Genomic DNA, 18,404 nt, shown 5'->3' with positions numbered 1-18,404 from the left:
GAGAGTGGAGAGAGGGAGAGAGAGAGAGTGGAGAGAGGGAGAGAGAGAGAGTGGAGAGAGGGAGGCAATAGTGGGCACAAGGGGAGCAAGATAGTGGCAGGCTGGTGCTTTGACTGGCCCTCAGGATGCGTGGACTCATTCCCCAGCCACCCACCCAAGTCCAACGAGCCTGTGACAAGAAGCACTGAGGAGGAAAAATGCTCCTTAGTCATTCCCTTGGCTCCTGTGGCTGAAATATATCTCAGGGAGGTGGCACTGACAGCTAGAAGAACACTGCTGTTCTGCAGGTTTGTCTTATCTTATACTTAATTTCCAACTCTTGCTTTGCCAGGCTGATGTGCCCATGTGGCCAGAGCAAGGGACATGCAGAAAACTCAAGAGCCTTCCCCTCCACAGGCTGTTGGGACTCAAAGAAGAGGGGAGATGTCACCAATCCATCTCCAATCATCATTCTGAGGACAGGAGATGGATAAGGGCAGAGTCTCCCTGGTAGGCACTGAGACGTGCCCCCATCTTGAGCAGGAGGAGGGCAGGCTGCTCAGGACCACCCAGCCTTCACTGCTCCCATGTCTTCACAGGACACGGCAAGTTCAAAACCCATACTCCCCGCACAGGCTTTGGTCTCTTTTCCAGGGGAGGTGGAAGGTCTCTCCTTCCTTTTCAGATAGCACCCAAACTTCTATAAGGTGCATCGGCAGCAGTGTCAATGCTCCCCAGCCCATTCAAGGTGGTAACAGCCCTCAGCAATGAGCACGTGTGTCACATTTGCTACCTTCTGCCTACCACTGCTCTGGCTGTGTTTAATTCCTCATTGACTCTCATTCTGTCCTCTGGTCTCACACTGACAGCCTCAGGCATCTCCCACAAGCAGGAATGATAGCCACTCCGGGCTTGTGCAAGTGGGAAGTACCCAGATTTCCTTTGCTGGCTGTCCCTAACTCTCTGACCGTCCCTCCGCTTCCTCTTTGTCTCCTTCAGACCCCAGCAGGGTGCCTGGCTAGTTGGGGTCCTGCTGGAGAAACAGCACAGCTAGTAGTGGTGGAGTGTTAGCTAAGCAAGGATTTACCTCAGACAAGTCCTTTGTGCCATGGATTCGTCAGGTATATTGCTTTCCCACCAGTGACTCTGCAGCTCAGCTTCCCTTGTTTGCCCAGTTCTCCACCAGCAGCCGTCCTGGCAAACTCCTCTGGCGGTCTTCGTGTCCTCCTCAGGGGTCCTGGACCCAGGACAGAGCAGGGTTCATGGCGCTGGKCTAGTTCCATGCAGTCCTGGTGCAGTCTGCAGCTGTAACTGCTGGCAAAGCAGTGAGTCACTATTCCCATGGCAACTCCACTTATCTTGAACACATCCTGGAGATGTGAGCCACCATCAGGGCTCGGTGCCCCTGAACGCCAAGTGCCCTGTAAGCCAGGCCAAGGCCCCCTCCTCCCAGTACTGCTGGGATGCCTCTAGCAACCAGAAGGGACTGGCCAAACAGGGGGAAGCGCAGGCTGGCCCCACAAAGCCCCACAGCACCGGAGGATAGGGTTCCCCATGGGTCCGGTGAGAGCAGACAGAGGAGGACAGGGGGCTGCCAGTTTCACTCCTCCACAGGGAGAAATGCGGGAAAATCCTGGCAGAGCTGCTTTTATCTCTCCTATCACATAGCTGCCTCCTCTTAGGAAAGCCTRAAGAACAGTATAAGACAGACTGGAGCAAAGCATAGCAAAGGGCTAAGAAGAAGATGGAGGGCTAGGAGCACTCCCGCCAGCTGCGTCCCACACAGGTGCCTTGGTAACAGTTTTGCAAAGACAGAATGATGCTTGGAAAGCGCTTTCCACCTGCAGGGCAGGTCACAAGCAGATCATTTTTCACTATGATATAGGCACAGGCCTGCACTTAAGCCAGCAATTCCCATCATGCCAGGCTAACAGCAACGCAGATGCACTGCCAGCAGAGCAGCCTTTCAAGGGAGTCACCAGAGACCCTTTAGAGCTCAGCCACTGTGCAGGGTCTGAGGCTGGCAGGTTTCTGTGGCTCCRGAAACACCTTGTCCTTGAGAGCAATGCAGAGACAACTCCTCCTGAAATGCTCCTGGGCATCCCCAGGCCTTCTACTGCTCAGCACAAGGGCACAGTGCTGGGCCCTGGTGGGGATATACCTCCTCTAGCAAACCGAGCCAGGACTTGAAAGGGGAGCTGTAGTGAAGGGTTTACCCCAGGGCAGCTGCAGGGGTCCTGGGGAGCCAGACTGGAGATGGAAAGGGGCTGCCTGGAAAGCTAACATGGGGTTGGGTGCCTGGGGTCTCACAGCTCTCTTCTCCTTGGCTCACCCGCTTTCCTGTCCAGCAGGACCCCTTTTCTCTCCCATTTGACACCCCCAATGCCCAAGAGCCTGTCAAGCGAGTTAGCATACCCCTGTTGCCTCCCCACATCCTTGAACAGCCTCCTGCTGCAATAACCTCCGTCTGAGACTGCTCAAGGATAAATCTGGCCACCGCACTGTCTCCAATGGAGCAGAGGCCAAAATACTTGTCATGCGTGTGTCTCTGTCGGACAAGACTCAGTGGCGAGTTAGTGCTATTTAATTACCAGGGAGATGTAGTGAAAGGCCAGGCTTGGCAAAGCGAAGACTATTCGTCTTGCCAATGGTGTCTGGGCAGCTGGGTGTCTGGTGGCTCTTGCATCCTTCACAGAGTAGGAAAGCAGGGAATGCTCAAGGACGTAAACAGCTACTCAGGACTTCCAAGAGGGGGTCTGTACTTTCAATTACCTCCATGTGAGGACCGAATGACTGCCTGGCCACAAGCCCTCACCAGGCAGGGAGGGTGGACAGAGCAGAGGGATACGGACAGCAAGCTGGGAGTACTGGAGACATGCGCACATAGGTGAGGGACATGTGCTAATAGATGCAGGCAGTGAGAAGGGCCCCTCCTTCACCCATCCTTGTGCCCAGGTGGCTGGGCAGAGGCACTGGACTGACAGGCAGGAGGAGCCAAGGKGTGAGTGGAGGGAGCCACAGGTGATGGGGGAATGAGGGTGTTACCAAGGGATGTCCAAGCAGCTAAACACAGCTCCCACAAAGCTGTGATGTGGGAAGCCCTCTATCCATCTACCAAGAGACCCTTCCACTGTGTCCTTCACTGTGGCCTCTGCTCCGCCTTCTCTTGCAGCTGGATACAACCCCACACAGGTCTGTGCCCTGCTTTCCTATTTCCCTCAACCTGTTACACGATCACCCTTCCCACCTGCCAGCATTGAAGCAGATAGGCCTGAACCTTTCTTTTGCAGAGACAACCCCAAATAGATGTGATGAAGGGAATTCACAGCACATGAAAGCCACTTCTTGTCTTCACTTCTTGCATGGTGCCCTGACCTATCCCTTTTGTCCCCACTAGGAGCATGCTCCCACCAAAGGGACAGTTGTCAGCAATGATAAAGTCAAAGGCATCACTGGCAGAGCTCCCTGCCCTTGCCAAAAGACCAAGGCTGGCACAGTGTATATACAACATGTATCCAGGGGATGATAGACCTCACTGCCTCCCCGCCCTGTTTACATGGGCACAGGGAGCACCAGGGCCTGGTGTCTCATCACAGCACTGCCACAACATTGGCCCCAAAACACTACCTCAAAATGGTTGTTTTGCTGCAGAAAATGTTTGTCACAGGGAGGAAATACAAAGACAGGATATGAAGAGGGAAGGGGAGGGTTCCCATATCACAGGCTGCCCCCATAAAGTGACAGTCTGGTCCCTGCACAGCAGCTGAGGAGTATTGCTTGCATTATCAGAGGAAAGCAAGACCTGGGGATAAATGTGCACCCACCTGGGGCATCACTGGAGATTCCTGGGCAACTCCAGGTGAACAGGAGGCAGGTCCTGTTTGCAGAGAGAGCTGAGCCAGACTGCTTTTCTGTCCCTGCTTTTCTCCACCTCTTGTCCCCTTCCTCCAAGCCTGTAACAAAGGCCGGATCCAATCTGATGGAGTGTTGAATGTCCTGGGAACTCGGCACAGCATCCCACATCTGCTTCTTTAAGTGCTGTCAGGCCAGGATGCCAATGGCCTTCTTTGTCACAAGGGCACATTGCTGGCTTATGGTCAACTTGTTGTCCATCAGGACCCCCAGATCTTCTCTGCAAAGCTGTTTTCCAGCTGGTCGGCCCAAGTCTGTACTGGTGCATGGGGTTATTTCTCCCCAAGTGCAGGACTTTGCAATTCCCAATGTTGAAGTTCATGAGGTTTTTCTCTTCCCATTTGTCCATCTTGCCAAGGTCCCTCTGAATAGCAGCACAACCACTTAGTGTATCAGCCTTTCCGCTAGTACCATCTGCAAACTTCCTGAGGGTACATTCGGTCCTGTCATCCATATCATTAATGAAGATGTTGAACAGTATCAGACCCATTATCAATCCTTTGGGGGAGACCACTAGTGACTGGCCTCCAGCTGGACTTCCCACCGCTGATCACAACCCTCCAAGCTTGGCAATTTGGCCAGTTCTCAATCCACCTCACTGTCCGCTTATCTAGCCTGTACCTCATAGCTTGTAATGAGGCTGTTATGGGAGACAGTCTCAAAAGCCCTATTAAAGACAAGGTAAGCAACATCCACTGCTCTCTCCTCTTCCACCAAGCTCAACGTAGGAGACTTGGTTGGTTAAGCATGATTTCCCCTTCATAAATCCATGCTGGCTACTCCCAACAACCTTCTTGAACTTCGTGTGTCTGGCAATAGTATCCAAGATTAGTTGCTCCATCAACTTCCCAGGGTGAGGTGAGGCTGACAGGCCTGTAGTTCCTCTGATTCTCCTTCTTGAAGACAGGGGTGACATTAGCTTTTTGCAGTGGTCAGGAACCTCTCCTGATCACTGTGACCTTTCAAAGATAATCAAGAGTGGCTTCACAATAACATTGGCCAGCTCCCTCAGCACCCATGGGCCATGAACAGGCTTTGATCAAGGGCAGCCAATAGAGCTTGACAGCAGCTGGTAGAGCTTGCTAAAGCTTCTCAGAAGTCAAGACTTCCTGTGGCTATCCTTACCTGGCTATCCATACCTGGCAGCAGCAGGCACCCTCAGGTTTCTCAGAGGGTTCTCAGGAGTCCCCCAATGGCAATGCTAGCTCAGCAGGAGATGCAAATCTCTGGAGAGTTTCAAGTAGCTCACACTCAGTAGCAAACAGAGGTGAAACACAGGATACCTCTATCAATCCTTCTGCCTCCTCACAGCCACTGACTGCAGCCTCTGCAGGAGCAAGAACAAACAAGATCAGCAGAGGCAGGGCAGGTCCCCAAACATTTTCTCTAAAGGGTATTTTGGTCTCAAGGTTTGTCCTCTCCCTCCCAAGCAGGACAGTAGCTGCAATTTCCAGAGACAGAGCTCCAGGCGCAGCAGGCATGAAAGGCTTGCCTCCATCAAATTACACTCTTCCAGGCCTGGTGCCTGTTTGATCTCATGAAACATAAGTAGATTTCTCCTGAGAAGAAATCAATAAGCTAAGTGACAGTGTCTGTGCTGAATTCTGAGCTGGCCAGAGTTAAATAAATCCCAYGGCTCTGTGCAGCTGGCCCCTGTGCTTCTGCTCCTTGACTCAGGGCAGTCTCCGCCAATGCAGTTTGTGCAATTATATGACTAGGGGAGAGATCGTCAAAATTTCCCATTGGACGTGAATGGGAATCAAGGTTTAAGTCCTTAGAAAAACTTTTAAATTGTCCACTTCCCACCTGATTATGTGCAGTCAGGGCATGTCTTACAATGAGTACTGGTGTGAACAAAACAGCTGTAGGCTTAACCTGAAATGAGGAGAAAGAAGGTAAGCCCATGGGCCCAAATGCAAAAAGAGCTGGGGAGAAGTGGGAGCACAGGAGTCACCAGCCTACACCCAGCAACCAAAAATGGACCCCTATGAATGCACAAAGGTGTCTACAAAGCATGTGAGCTGAGTCACCTAAACTTTCTTCTTCTGGTGGTGAGAGAGTGTATGGAGCAAGGGCGTAACCAGTGAGATTCAGACCACCTGATCAGTAAGTGTTGCCGGCATTTCATCTCCTCCTAGACCCCTAGATTCCAACAGTGAGACTTCCATTGAAGGTGGAGGGAGCCACATGCAAAGCACTCTGCTGTGGATACCAATAGGAGGAGGGATGAACCCCCACTCCCCAGAAAAACAGGCTTCCAGGCCAGAAAGGATCTGGAGCAGGGCAGGGCAGCTCCACCTGGGATGACAGGGCTGGCTCACTCCTCCACCTGATCACCAAGGAGAACCCCTGCCTCTAGACCCTCTCCAAGTCTGCCCACCACCTGCAGAGCCAGGCTGGAGAACTGCACTCAGAGATGCCTGCAGCAAGCACTGAAGTTATCACTGAGCCTGGCCAAATCCAGAAGTCTCATATCTAGACACCTCAGAAGACAGCAAAAGCACCAGGTCGCTGTGTAAGCCGACCTAGCGGTTAGAAGCATGGAGGGCTGGCCCACTCCCATGAGGGGTGAAGTGGATCAGGCCTGTCATTTTGCTGAGGATACTCAAGCCGGCTGGGAAGAGGGCTGCCATCTCTCGCCACATTTCTACAAAAGACTCATCCCGTAGTTTTTGCAAGTTGGGTCATTGGAGGTGGGAGGAGGAATGGTTCCCAGCAGTGCTCCCAAGGATGGTGCCAGAACACAGCTGAAGACATGCTGCTCCTCTGTAACACAACCAAATGAAAATTAGAGATTCACAGTCTTTTAGCAGCTGCTTCACACATCAAGCTTGGATCATGTCCACTTTCTCACCCCTTTTTGCCTAGACTCACACAAGCCTTTGCATTGTCCCTTTGTTCTCACCCTTGCAGTTTCTCCTGGGTGCGTGCAAGTTATTTGCCTTTTACTGGTACACATATTTGCATCATCTTGGTGATCTGGAGCCCAGTCGTAAAGGGGAGCACAGGGTACTGGGTGCTGTACAGACACAGTAGCACAGACACATGCTTAAGCTGTGTACTCAGGTACTCAAGGGTGATACAAAACACAGTGACGAATACAGAAAGACAGAGATTCCAGGGAAAACTGGGGTGGCAGCTCCCTTGGGGGAGCCTGTCATGATGGTGTCCAGTGATGGCTGTGTAGCAGGATTCTGGACACAGCCCGAGAACAGTACAAACCCCATGTGCAAGCAGCTGTCAGCCAGCACCTCCTGCATCCGAAACACTACCATTACCCTTTCCCTTCCCTTCACAGTCTTTCATCCAGTTTAGATTCCAAATAGTTTCCATCTGTAATAACAGGATCTGAAGAACCAAAGGATCTACTCAGATCTAAATTTCCCACCTGTGTTACGTTCTCCTCACTCTTAGATTCCCCAAAACTGTTTCTTTTGATGCCAGCTCTCACCATGTCATCGGTTGTATCTCAGGTGAGAGAGGGCACAAAGGAGGTGAAGGCTGCCTGGCCCTACCAAAGGCATCGGTGCTCTTGAAGCAGGCAGGCTGACCTCCTTCCCTAAGTCCATCCCAGGAGCATTACCCCTGCATCCCCTATGATCTGGGAGGTCAATGAGCTGTGAAGTTAATTAAGTGCAGCACAGAGTAACAACAAATCCCTTCCCAACCTTGCAAGCTGGTTGTATCTCATCGTATCAACAGTCTAATATCAGAGAAGAGGAACTTCCCAGACAACACTGCACCACTGCGTTATGACAGGACCTCGGCACCCCCAAAGCAGATCAAGAACCCAAAGTGTGTAAGGCACTGTACAACCAGAACAGACATTCCCTGCCCCAAAACATATTTCTACACAGGTGGCTCCAAAGAGGGGAACACAAGGAAACCAGAAGACAACATTGTAGTGATCCTAACCAAAAGACCATTGTACATTGAGGTGACCCACATAACAGTTAACCTAAGTAGGCACAGGTCTGTGCTGTGCTGTGTCACATGTACATCTCAGCCTCCAGGCCTGTGAGGTGCTGCATATGTCCCTCAGCCACAGGATGAACGCAGGAACCGGTAGGCAACTCCCACTTGGCACCAGCAATTGCACCACCTGCATGTCCTCATATTTTTCTTAAATGAAGCAGCATGGTCTCATGTAACCATCCTTTTGTTTGACAGTAGGAATGATTAACAGAATTGCTTTCTTCTAAGAAAATCCCATAAGAGTTCTAAAAACCAAAATGCCTGTGAACCACTCCACTGACAGGATCTGCACCACATGTCGTGCCCTGACTGGAGGTCCATCCAGTGCTGCACAGCTCGGGGTTCCCAGCATCTGAAAGGATGTAAGATTATCAATCCTCTTTTTCATTCTAGTATTAGCTTCAATAAATGGTATTTTAATCAATACCTCCCCTAGTCTGAATTCCTTTCTTGCTGGGATCCCCCAAAACACTAGCCCTGGTGCATACAAATGTTAACCACCACGGTGGGCAATAACTAACCTGTAGGCTTCACTGTCTCCTGGCTGGGAGTCAAGAGGACACCCCAGCCATCACTGGCTCAGTCCCCTGGCCTGCTTCCACTGCTATCAAAGCGGAGTTGCTTAGTCAGTCCAAGTACAAGGGGTCACATCTCCAAGCCACCAAGGTCTTGGCTTATGGAGGCTCACGAAGACTCCAGACACTTCCACATTTGTTGTCATGCCATGAATGAAAATAAGCTCTTGAGCCGAGGATGTGCAGTCAGTTGATTCATACATCACTGGGGAGAGGCAGAGACATTTCTGCAATGCATTTTGTGCAGCAGCCACGAGCTGCAATGCGGTGTCATCAGATAAATCTGTTATTCTTTGCTGGAAAACCACTTGGATTGCACTCAAATTCTCAAACTTCCAACTGTGTTCCAGGCACTATTTTTGGCTTACAAGAATCGGGAACCATTTCATAAATTCCCACCAGAGAAAGGCCTCAGTGTCTTCCCTTTCACTAGGCAATTTCACAGCTGTGCTCTGAGAGAACACTCTTTACTCTGTTGGCCTCTGAGAAGCCATGTTCTCCATGTCCTGCTCTATCTTGCACAGTGCTGTCTCTTCATCTGAGTGCAGGCACTGTTCTCCTGCACAGCCAAAGGTTGCAGACATGAGCATGCTCCTCCCTGTCCATGTCCCGTGAATCCCCTTTCCTAATCATACCACTCACTGGTGTGACAGGTATCATGATAAGACCAGGAGCAAGGTCTGTTGTGCTGGTGCTGCACAACCAGAGGAAGAACTGGTCTTCATAGCATCTGTATCCATTAGGAGCCGGTCGACCAGAAGCTGGAGAGTCACTCCATTAGCACCTCTGGGAGCAAAGGCCATTTTCAAGCAAGGGCTGCAGACGTGGCTTCCTGGGCTTCCTTTTYGTGTGTGCTGGAGCACTCCAGCCATCACTCAAGGCTGTGCTGCATCATTCTGGGAATAGCCGCATAACAGCCAAGGCAGCCACTTCAATTGCCTGTGACTCTGGCCCACATGTGTTCATACAAAGCTTAGAGCTCCATTCAGTAGCTTGAACATAGCTGTCCAGTGTCACTTACTATGTCCTGGGGCTTTGGGCCAGGCCTCCAGGTGCCAGTCCAGTAAGTCATGGATCTGCTAGCAGTCATAACCACTGGCTTCATAGGGATTCCTCAGATATCCTGGGCCAGCATTTGGTAGTCAGGTTGAGCCTTTACAGTCTGGTAGGCAGAAAAAGAGGAAGAGAAAACCATGGGGAGGCTTTGCAGCTCACAGACAGACAAACCCAGGATTAGACCCAGGCATCCTGCCAGCCAAGCCGGCAGCCACTGACTCAGCCCACACTCGCTCCCAGCAACACCCTGCTCCAGGCCTATTTAACCATAAGTACGCAGTTAAATAGTTGTTTTGGCTCACTAGATCCAGCTTTCCCCCCAGGAGCCTGGATGCTCTTTCAGGGGCAGCTTGAGTCTGGCTCTCCCTAGGCTCAGCTGGCAGATCCCTGCCAAGGCCCTGGTTCTGCCAGCTTCTGTCAGTCGCTGCCAGCTCTCTCCAAGCAGTCTGTAGTTTCAAGCATGGTTCTCGAGGCAATTTCCCTCTTGGCAAAAGTCACACTGCTAGTGGTGCCATTTTTTGTAGCTTAATCCCCCTCCCCAGGCATGAATGGTCCACACAGACCCCCAGTCCCACCGTGTAAGCTCCAAGATGCTCATGACATCAAGTTCAGCCCTGAAGCACTGAAAACCAGGCCTCCACCTTCACCCCCAAATACAGCCCTCAAGCCATGTTCCGCAGACACTGTTTCACTTAGATTGTAGCCCAAGCAGCTGATGGCACCTCAGGCTCACAGGATGACCTGGACCACCAACACACAATCATGGTTTAGTCCTGGAGGACCCTAAAATCATGCGGCACCTCCACCTTGTGTCACACAGCTCCCTGAGAACCAAAACCCAAGGTTCCTGCATATGCTTGGGACTGTCTTTTTCTGGGGACATGGGCACTGACTTCTGCTGATCCCTAGGGATGGGCAGGGAGGTGCCTAGGTCCTTTTCTGCTCTGCCCCATGGGTCTAAGCATCTCTGCCAAACTCTGGTCCCAGCAAGAATCCCTGGGCACAGGCACTGCTGTCACAGCAAGTCAACCCCCTAGTGCAACAGCTATGGCACTAAAGCACTTGCCTGGCAAGCAGGAGTGCTGTGGTCTAGGCTCTCTACAATATGAAGCAGGTTGAATTTAGAGCAGTGCTGGTTGGGGCCAGTGTCCTCCCACACTCATCTGGGGCTGCAAGTGTCAAGGGCAACACAGAGGGGATGCTCTGGGAAGGGGACTCCCTCTCCCGCACTCACCTTCCAGTGTCCTCAGTTCCCTATTTCCATCTTCTTCCCTTCCACAGTGCATTGGAAGGAAAGGAGCCAGGCTGTCATTCCTGGCCACCCATCACTTCTTCATTTCCTTGTCTGTACCATGATGGGTCAGGACTGTGGTCAAACAGAGTCACAGGAATGGGCTCTGAGACACCCAGAGTCAAGGCTTATCCAGCCCAGCCAGCATCCCAAGAAGCTGTCGCCACAGACACAGGACTGRAGGAGCTGGAATACTGCACTGACCCACATGGCAAATAGCAACATGAAAGTCACAGAAAAAATAGGTTTGGAGGAAGAGATGGAGACACAAAGTCAGCACTGGAGACAATGAGACCACTAATGAGAAAAGCTGCTCTGGGCACCCTGAAACATCCAGACGATAGCAAGAAGAATCACAAAGTCAAATAACAAATTTCAACAGTGGAAGCAGGAACCACTGGGCTCTTATGGTAGACACACAGACTTCTCTGGAGCGTTCCCTGAAGCTGAATAAAGGAAAAAAATCCAAGAAAACAGCAGGCTGGGCTTCGCCAGAAGAGATCACACCACTGACTAAGCTCTCAGTAAAAACAGTTCTTGGAGCTTCATTGACTTTCGTGAGTCAGAAACTTGGCATAATGTCTCAGTCAGTGGAAACGTCTAGAAGGAAACCCTGCCATGACCCAGCCACAGCACCACTTTCAATTGATTTGGTCATGGAAAATCTGTAATATACAGGGCAAACTGTGATTGTTCATCTTTAATGTGATTTTAACTTTAATATATGGCATGAAGGCTGGAAGCCCACCAAAGGTGCAAATAGACATCAGAGAATTGCTGAAAACAAAGAACTAAGGAAAATATGAAAGGTAGAGATCTTCCCCAAACAGTGAGATGCATTGCAAAGGCCAGGAACTTATCATCTCCAGAGATGTCCAGAAGAAAAAATGAAATCTCTGGGCAATGGAATAAAGTTGGAGAAGCTGCCATGGCAGCCTTTGCAGTGGAGCCAAAGAGCAACACATAAAGGGAAGTGCCCATGAGCTATCCTCCGTCAGACACTGCTTGGAGAGAGAAACCTCTGGGATTAGGGTGTGAAGCAGCCCAGAGCAAATACAGAAAGCAGAGCCCTACTCACACTTCAAGCGATCCTTGGCAGCATAGAAATGACTCTCATTCATGGACTGTCTTCAGGAACGGATTCTCCTCCTCCGTCTTCCTCTGTAGAGTTGCAAAAGACAAGCCCAGGGTGCTTGGGTTTGATTTGGGCGCAGAAAAGCTAAAGCAAAGGGCTCCATTGCTTGTCCTCTTCTTCTTGGAGAGCAGAGGTATCTCTTGTCATGCGAGGAAGCTGGGAGAGGTTTGAGGGGAGTAAGAGGGCCTGACATCGGCGGAGATTCTTACAGAGATGCCAGGCAGGGAGAAAAGGAGTCCAACAGAAATGAATTGAGCAGTGGTTGTAGCACAGCCAGGTTGGCTGCCTGGTCCCATCTCTGCTTCACTGCAGCAATGATACCAGCAGCCAAGTACCTGCAGTCACCAAGAGGGTGAGCTGCCCTGAGAGTTTCCTTCTGGGAGAGGAGCCGGAGAGAAATTACCACAAGGAGCATTTTGCACAAATGGCTGTCGGGCTGTCTCCCAACGAGCAAATCAACTTCTCCTACCAGTCCCACAAATCAATCCGTCCAAACTGTCTAATTAGACAGGTGGCTGGCTACTTCCACACATCAGAGGCCACCAGCAGTGTCTTGCTAAGCAGCAACAAGTCTTTTCATACAGAGGCTGGCTGTGCTTCCAAGCAGGAGAGGTGGTACTGTAGGATGTGGCTTCACCTACTCACATTGGCTCCTCTCCTACTGCTTCCAAAAGAGAAGATGCTTCCAAAAAGCATCAGTTGGATTTGGACCAAGCATGCAGGAGACTCTGGGCATGCCCACACTTCAGCAGGGCTCTGTAAAGACCCCAGCCTTCTTGCTCCTCACGTGAGCATGAAAATATCTCAAAGCAATCCTGTGCTCCATTAGAGGGTAAAACCTGCATGTCCCAGCCAGGGGATCAGACCATCAGCCACCCCATATTCATTATCTGCCGCAGCCTGTCTTCCTTCCCTGCGTAAAACCATGGGAGAGAAGGTATCTTGCTTTCCTTTGGATGGGGTTTAGCACTAGCAGCACCCACTGCCTGTGCAGCTCCACTCACCCAGGACTGCGAGTGATGAACAGCATATCCCACCCTTGCTGGAGGGCTGCTCTCCTTGTATCCACTCCAGCATTCCAACAGAGGGATCTGGGGAGAGAATATTTTAGGAAGGGACAGAAAGTTAGGGGTCTAATCAAACTAATATTATCTCCTGAGATTCCTATTTGGCTTGAAATCGTTCAATTTTTTCTTTGGAAAATCAAAATGAGAATGTTTCTTAAGAAAATATAAACATATTTCCCACATTTGGGCAAATATATCTGTGCAGGGAAGTGGGGTTTCTTTTCCACAAAAGATTGAAATTTTCCACTGCAAATATCCATAACCAATGTTGCTACTTCCATCAAAGAATTACATGAAAAGCTAATTCTGACCAGCTGTAGTGATTCATTTTTATTTGTTTCTTTACGATTTTTAAGTAGAGCCTCTGCCTATAAAATTATTTAATTTCCTCAAAATAATGAGCCTTCTTTTGAGAGCTTTGGCAAATCCTGGAAATAAATCAGGCAGAGCCTCTGCCTGGTGCAGAGACAACACATGTAGTCCCATCTCTCTCGGTTGCGGGATGCCATCGCCCATGGCTGGTGTAGCAAACAGACCAGCATTGAGTCACCCATCTGCTTGCTTGAGAGGGGAAGAAAGAGTTTGCCTGCCCTCACAAATTGCTTCATTGCCAGCAGCTTGGCAGTGCCATGTCCTTAGCCATCAACATCCCCCTTTAATGATATTAGCAGGAATTTCCAAAGACATGTTTAATATGCCTGAAAGGCTGCTTAATCTTCCCTCATAAATCACTGTTATAAATGTGTAGCTGTAAACACAGCAATGTGAGGCTTATTTTCACATGCTGCTCAGAGTAATGGGGCTTGGAAACAGTGCACTGGGGGCCTGTGGTACCCTACCCAGTGCGTGGCCCAATAGACCCGGCCTGCTCACCCATCGCATCAGGCCAGCATTAGGTCCCCCACAGTTGCATCCCCCTTACATCACCCTTGGCTCTCCGGTGAGGAAAGTCATTCCTCTAACACCCAGCTACAGCTTGGAGGCTACCGGGGAAAGCCCAGGGWGATAGAAGTGCAAGGCATCAGCAACTGATGGTGATGGAGACACTGAAAGATCTTTTAAATGATGAAAAGAACAGTTTGAGTTTCTGCCAAGACTTTTTCTGCATCAAATGGACTATATGTTTGTATTGCTTACCTGGTATACGAATTGCACTCTTCTGTTGGATATGCTCTTAAGTGAAGCAATGGAGATTGATGGCAATGGAGGCCAAGGCTTTGTCACAGCAGAAGGCTGAACTGTCCTCCTCCTGGCTCCCTGAAGGATACCACCTCCATCTCCTAGTGTGATGATCCAGCCACTTGCTATGCTTCAGGCCTTGCAGTTGACCGCGGCTTGTCAGCCTGGCTTGGGCACAGTTCACTGGTTAGGAATAGGGATCAGAGTCTTGAACTCCCTTGAGCCTTCAAGGATACTCTGGACATGCTCCAGGGAGCCCAGGGATCCTAAGCTGGGGTATCACCCAACAGGTACCCATGCATGCTCAGAGTTGGGGGGATCTAGTCTCTTCAGACAGGAAAACAACCTGGGCATGAGTCTTCTACATTCACAAAACAACTTACAATAAAATGTCCCCATCTTGTCCTGAGACTATGTTGGTAGGGAAGGATCTGCCTAAGCCTCCTGTTCTTAAACAGAGGTCACCATTGCAAGGCCTGAAGGACAGGGAGATCTGCCTACAGCCAAGTAAGGCCCCAGCTCCCTTCAGGACTGCAGATTCCTCTTGGTGAGTGGAAACAAGCCTCAGGCAGACACATGCTGTCATAGCCAGGTCTGTACTGGGTGTTCATGCACTGCTCTCCACCTTCTCCTGGCCCATTGCTGCATGGGCATCACTGCTCTACACTGCCTGCACGTCACTCTGCAGTCACTGGGCTTCAGCCACCATAGTCAAGACTTTGGATTTAGCAGCACAGCCACACCGGGAAGGACAGAGCTGACAATGCAGGTATGGGTAGGGGTTGGGCAGCTTGGAGCAGAGATCTTTCTTCCTCTTACCAGCTCTGGGAGCARAGAGATCCAGCAGGATCCTTGCAAGAATAGGTACAATGATTGGGGGTTTATGAGGAGCACCCAAAGCCTGGGAGGTCTGCAGGAATCAGTGGGGCAGGGATAATGGGAGGGGAGGCGTGGAGGTATGGGGTGCGCCAAGAGGCTGGGGCTTGCAAGAATTGGAGTGTGGAGGGACAGGGGAGCACCAACAGCCTAGTGACTGCAGGGATTGGGGAATGCCAAGATTGGGGAGTGCTGGGGTTAGGAGGAGGTGTGCTGAGGAGCACACCAACAGGCTAGGGCTGTGGGAGCCGGTTGAAGGGAAACTGGGGGGCCAGAGGTGTGAGAAATATAGGAAGGCAGGCTAAGGGGACACACTAAATGGAGCAAACTGGCAAGCTGCTGGGGCAAGAGGGTGGGTCAGGATGGTAGGAGTCAGCTGGGAGACTGCAGGGCTGTGCCCTGGCACACAGGGAATGAGTAGGGGGACCAGAGGAAGCCGTGGGACTGTACAGCAGGGTGCCTGGGGATTTTGAGGGGGTAACAGGGCACAAGAGACAGAGCTGGGCAGAAGGAGATATGCCAGCTGCCAGGCCTTCCTCAGCAAGGGAGGGCATATGCTTCCCGCCCCAGCAGGGAAAGGTGCCTCCAACAGCAGGTCTGAAGGGAAGTCCTGGCATGGAGACAGTACCTGTTACATAAGATTGGGGAACCACATCTCCCCCACTAGTTCTGGTCTGGATCCCTGCTTTGGGGGGAGATGACTAGGGTTCTCCCACCAACAGATAGAGGCCTTCGCTGGGGGAGTTTAGCCAGGGTGTCAAACAGCCCCACTGGGCTCTTGCACACTCAGTGTCCTGTGTTGCAGACCCATTTCCCCTTCCTCCCACTCAGGCCCCACTAAAAGTCACCCAGGATAAATGTAAGAGCCTATTTATACTGGATGAGTAATTGGGCAATGCTTCATCACCCAGGGTAATTGCTGCTTCCCTTACCGTGACCTCGGCGCTGCCTCACGTCCTTCAGCACACAGCTTCCCTGAGCTTGTTAAACACCRCAACACGCCACCTCGAGCGATGGCCACTAATTGGCTATGCCCCAAAACCCTCCACTTAAGCAAGGTTCAGGCCTTAATTATGGCAAATTATCCATCATTAAGTATGGATTTAATTAATGAAATGCAAATCCACATGAGCAAATGGTCCCCCAAGGAGGGGCACAGGGTTGCAGTGGTTGAAACCTGCTTGCAGGTGTCTCTTGGTGCCAGCTCTAGGGGCAAGAGTGGCTAGTGTCCCTAAGCTCCTGGTGTCCCTAAGCCATGATGCCAGGCTGGTGGGATCATGCAGGAGCATGGTCCGTGATGAGGGAGGCCAGGGCAGCTGGTGCCTTTGGATATTGGTCCAGCTGGGGTTGGGGATGACAAGGAAGAGGCAGGGCTTGCAGTCTACCACGGCCCAGGCTGTGCTTATCATATTCTGCACTGTATTCATAGTGGGGTTCAGGGAGTAGCAAAGGGGCAGAGGCCTTCGCTGCCCCAACTGCCCCCACAGCAGATCTTGGCAGCCAGATGGGGCTATGCCAGGCCTGGGGAGCTGGGCTGCCTCCCCAGTGCTGCCAGGGTAGGGGCAGACAGACCCCAGTGCTTCTGAAAACACACTGACCTGGTGCTGGTGGCCATGTCCCACTGCTGAGCTTCCTCTCCTTCCAGCTTCCTCTCCTTGGCAGGGAAAGGGAGAAAAAGGTGCCCTCTGTGAGGCTAAGAGCTTCAAGCAAACGGCAGCCTYGGCTCACTGAGCTGCAGGGATGAGCTTGCTCCTCACCGCAGAGCGCCCAGTGGGTGAATGCTAAGGCAGGTGTGAATCCATCCCTGCTAGAGAATGGGTGAACTCACACCACTGGCCAAAATAGTCTCTGCATCCACTTCAGTCCTGCTGGACCAGGGCCTCGCAGGTTCCCCCTCTGCTGTTGGTTGGCTTCACACAGTGTGCGGAAAGCTGCTCACCAGGTAGCACGGCTGAGCAGCCTAGGGGCTAGAGCAATCAGGTGCAAGGGGCATGTTCAAAGCACACTCAAACACTTCATAGTGACCACGCTCACCTCTCCACATCCAGGCCAAGGCGCAAAAACTGGCTCCAGCATCCTAATGACAAGAGCTGTGAGCAGCGTTAGAAAGTGCAACAGCTCCAGGGAGCAGAGGGCCCATCCGAGCCCCATCCCGTGCGTGGCAACCTTGCGATGGGACAGTCGGGCTCAGGGAGCAGAGCAGACACGGGCACGACCTCGGGAGGCTCCAGCTGTGCCATGTGGGGATGTGGTACGTCACCCTTTGTGTCGAGGACCTGTTCCCTTCAGCCTTTATGGCTGGGCTGCCAGGACGATCCCTGGTCTGGGTGCTGTCCCCATGCAAGAGGGTGAACCACTTCCACCAGCAACAGGGCCCGGCGACAGGGCTGTCTCATGTGCTGGCACAGAGGGTTTTGCAGCTAAATACCTCTTCCCAGGACTTCATTGTTGTCACTTCTCTATCAACACACACTGCTGAACACATCTACAGAAATAGCAGTTGGGGACATGCAGTTTCAGCCAATTACTGATATATCTCCAACCTGACAAGCATTTGTCAAGCGAGCTGCACATTTTCATAACGATGGAGTACAGAAAGTAACCAGCTACAGAACAAATGGTATTTATTATCTAAAGCAGAACTAAACCAGGCTTCACAAACACACATCCAGTACTTGGCAAAGGATACTAGTAAGTGCGATCAAATATTTTTTGCAGAGCATAGCCAAGTAAAACAGCAATAACCTAAACTTCAAAGCAAGTCACAGTGCAACAGGACCTGTGAAATGGGCTCTAGTACTGGTGGAAGAATAAGAAAATCTGGCTGAGGGGGAGTCCTGTTGCGAGATGCAGCAGTAATGGCAGCTTCTCTGAGGTAGGTTATCTGGGAAAAGAAATAAATCTTTTTCTCCAATACAGAGAATCAATGTGATGGTAAAATTATTAAAAAGTTGGTGATGAGGTATTGGCTTAGAGATTTATAATGCTGTCACAATGATCCCAGATCTCTTCATCAAGCAGAAAAAAAATCTGTAAAATGTCTCCATGCAAAAAAAAAAAAAAAAAAGGGAAATACTGGAAGGAGCCAAACGTCAAACCTGCAGATAGATTGCTGTGGGACTAGAAACACGCACCTGGGTCTCACCATGAACCTTGTGCTCTGACTCAGGCACTTTTGGTGCTTCAGAGCAATGGAGGGGAACCCTCTAATCCCTGTGCCCCATATCTGGCTGGAGTGGAGGAGCATGAGGCTTCCTCCCAGTTCACTCCCAGTCCTTGGCACCAGACAGCCTGATGGCCTCTGATGGGAAGATGTGACACTTTCCAGACATTTCTACTTTTTCTTTTTTTTTTTTTTT

The 18,404-nt window shown here is 51.0% G+C and overlaps 1 long non-coding RNA gene across 2 annotated transcripts in view; it reads right to left on the bottom strand.

Moving 5' to 3' along the window:
• The window catches only part of LOC112967646, a 17,113-nt gene extending 12,989 nt beyond the window's left edge, over nucleotides 1-4,124 (bottom strand). For both annotated transcript variants that reach the window (XR_003254036.1, XR_003254037.1), the window contains exons 1-2: nucleotides 3,804-4,124; nucleotides 1,067-1,293 (exon numbers count right to left, since the gene is read on the bottom strand). This is a non-coding gene — a long non-coding RNA (uncharacterized LOC112967646). The remainder of the gene's footprint in view (nucleotides 1-1,066; nucleotides 1,294-3,803) is intronic.
• Between the last annotated feature and the right edge of the window lie 14,280 nt (nucleotides 4,125-18,404).

The sequence above is a fragment of the Apteryx rowi genome, unplaced genomic scaffold (assembly GCF_003343035.1).
Source record: "Apteryx rowi isolate R43461 unplaced genomic scaffold, aptRow1 scaffold_283, whole genome shotgun sequence".
In the NCBI taxonomy this organism is placed as follows: domain Eukaryota; kingdom Metazoa; phylum Chordata; class Aves; order Apterygiformes; family Apterygidae; genus Apteryx; species Apteryx rowi.
This window is presented reverse-complemented; position numbering and strand designations above follow the sequence as displayed.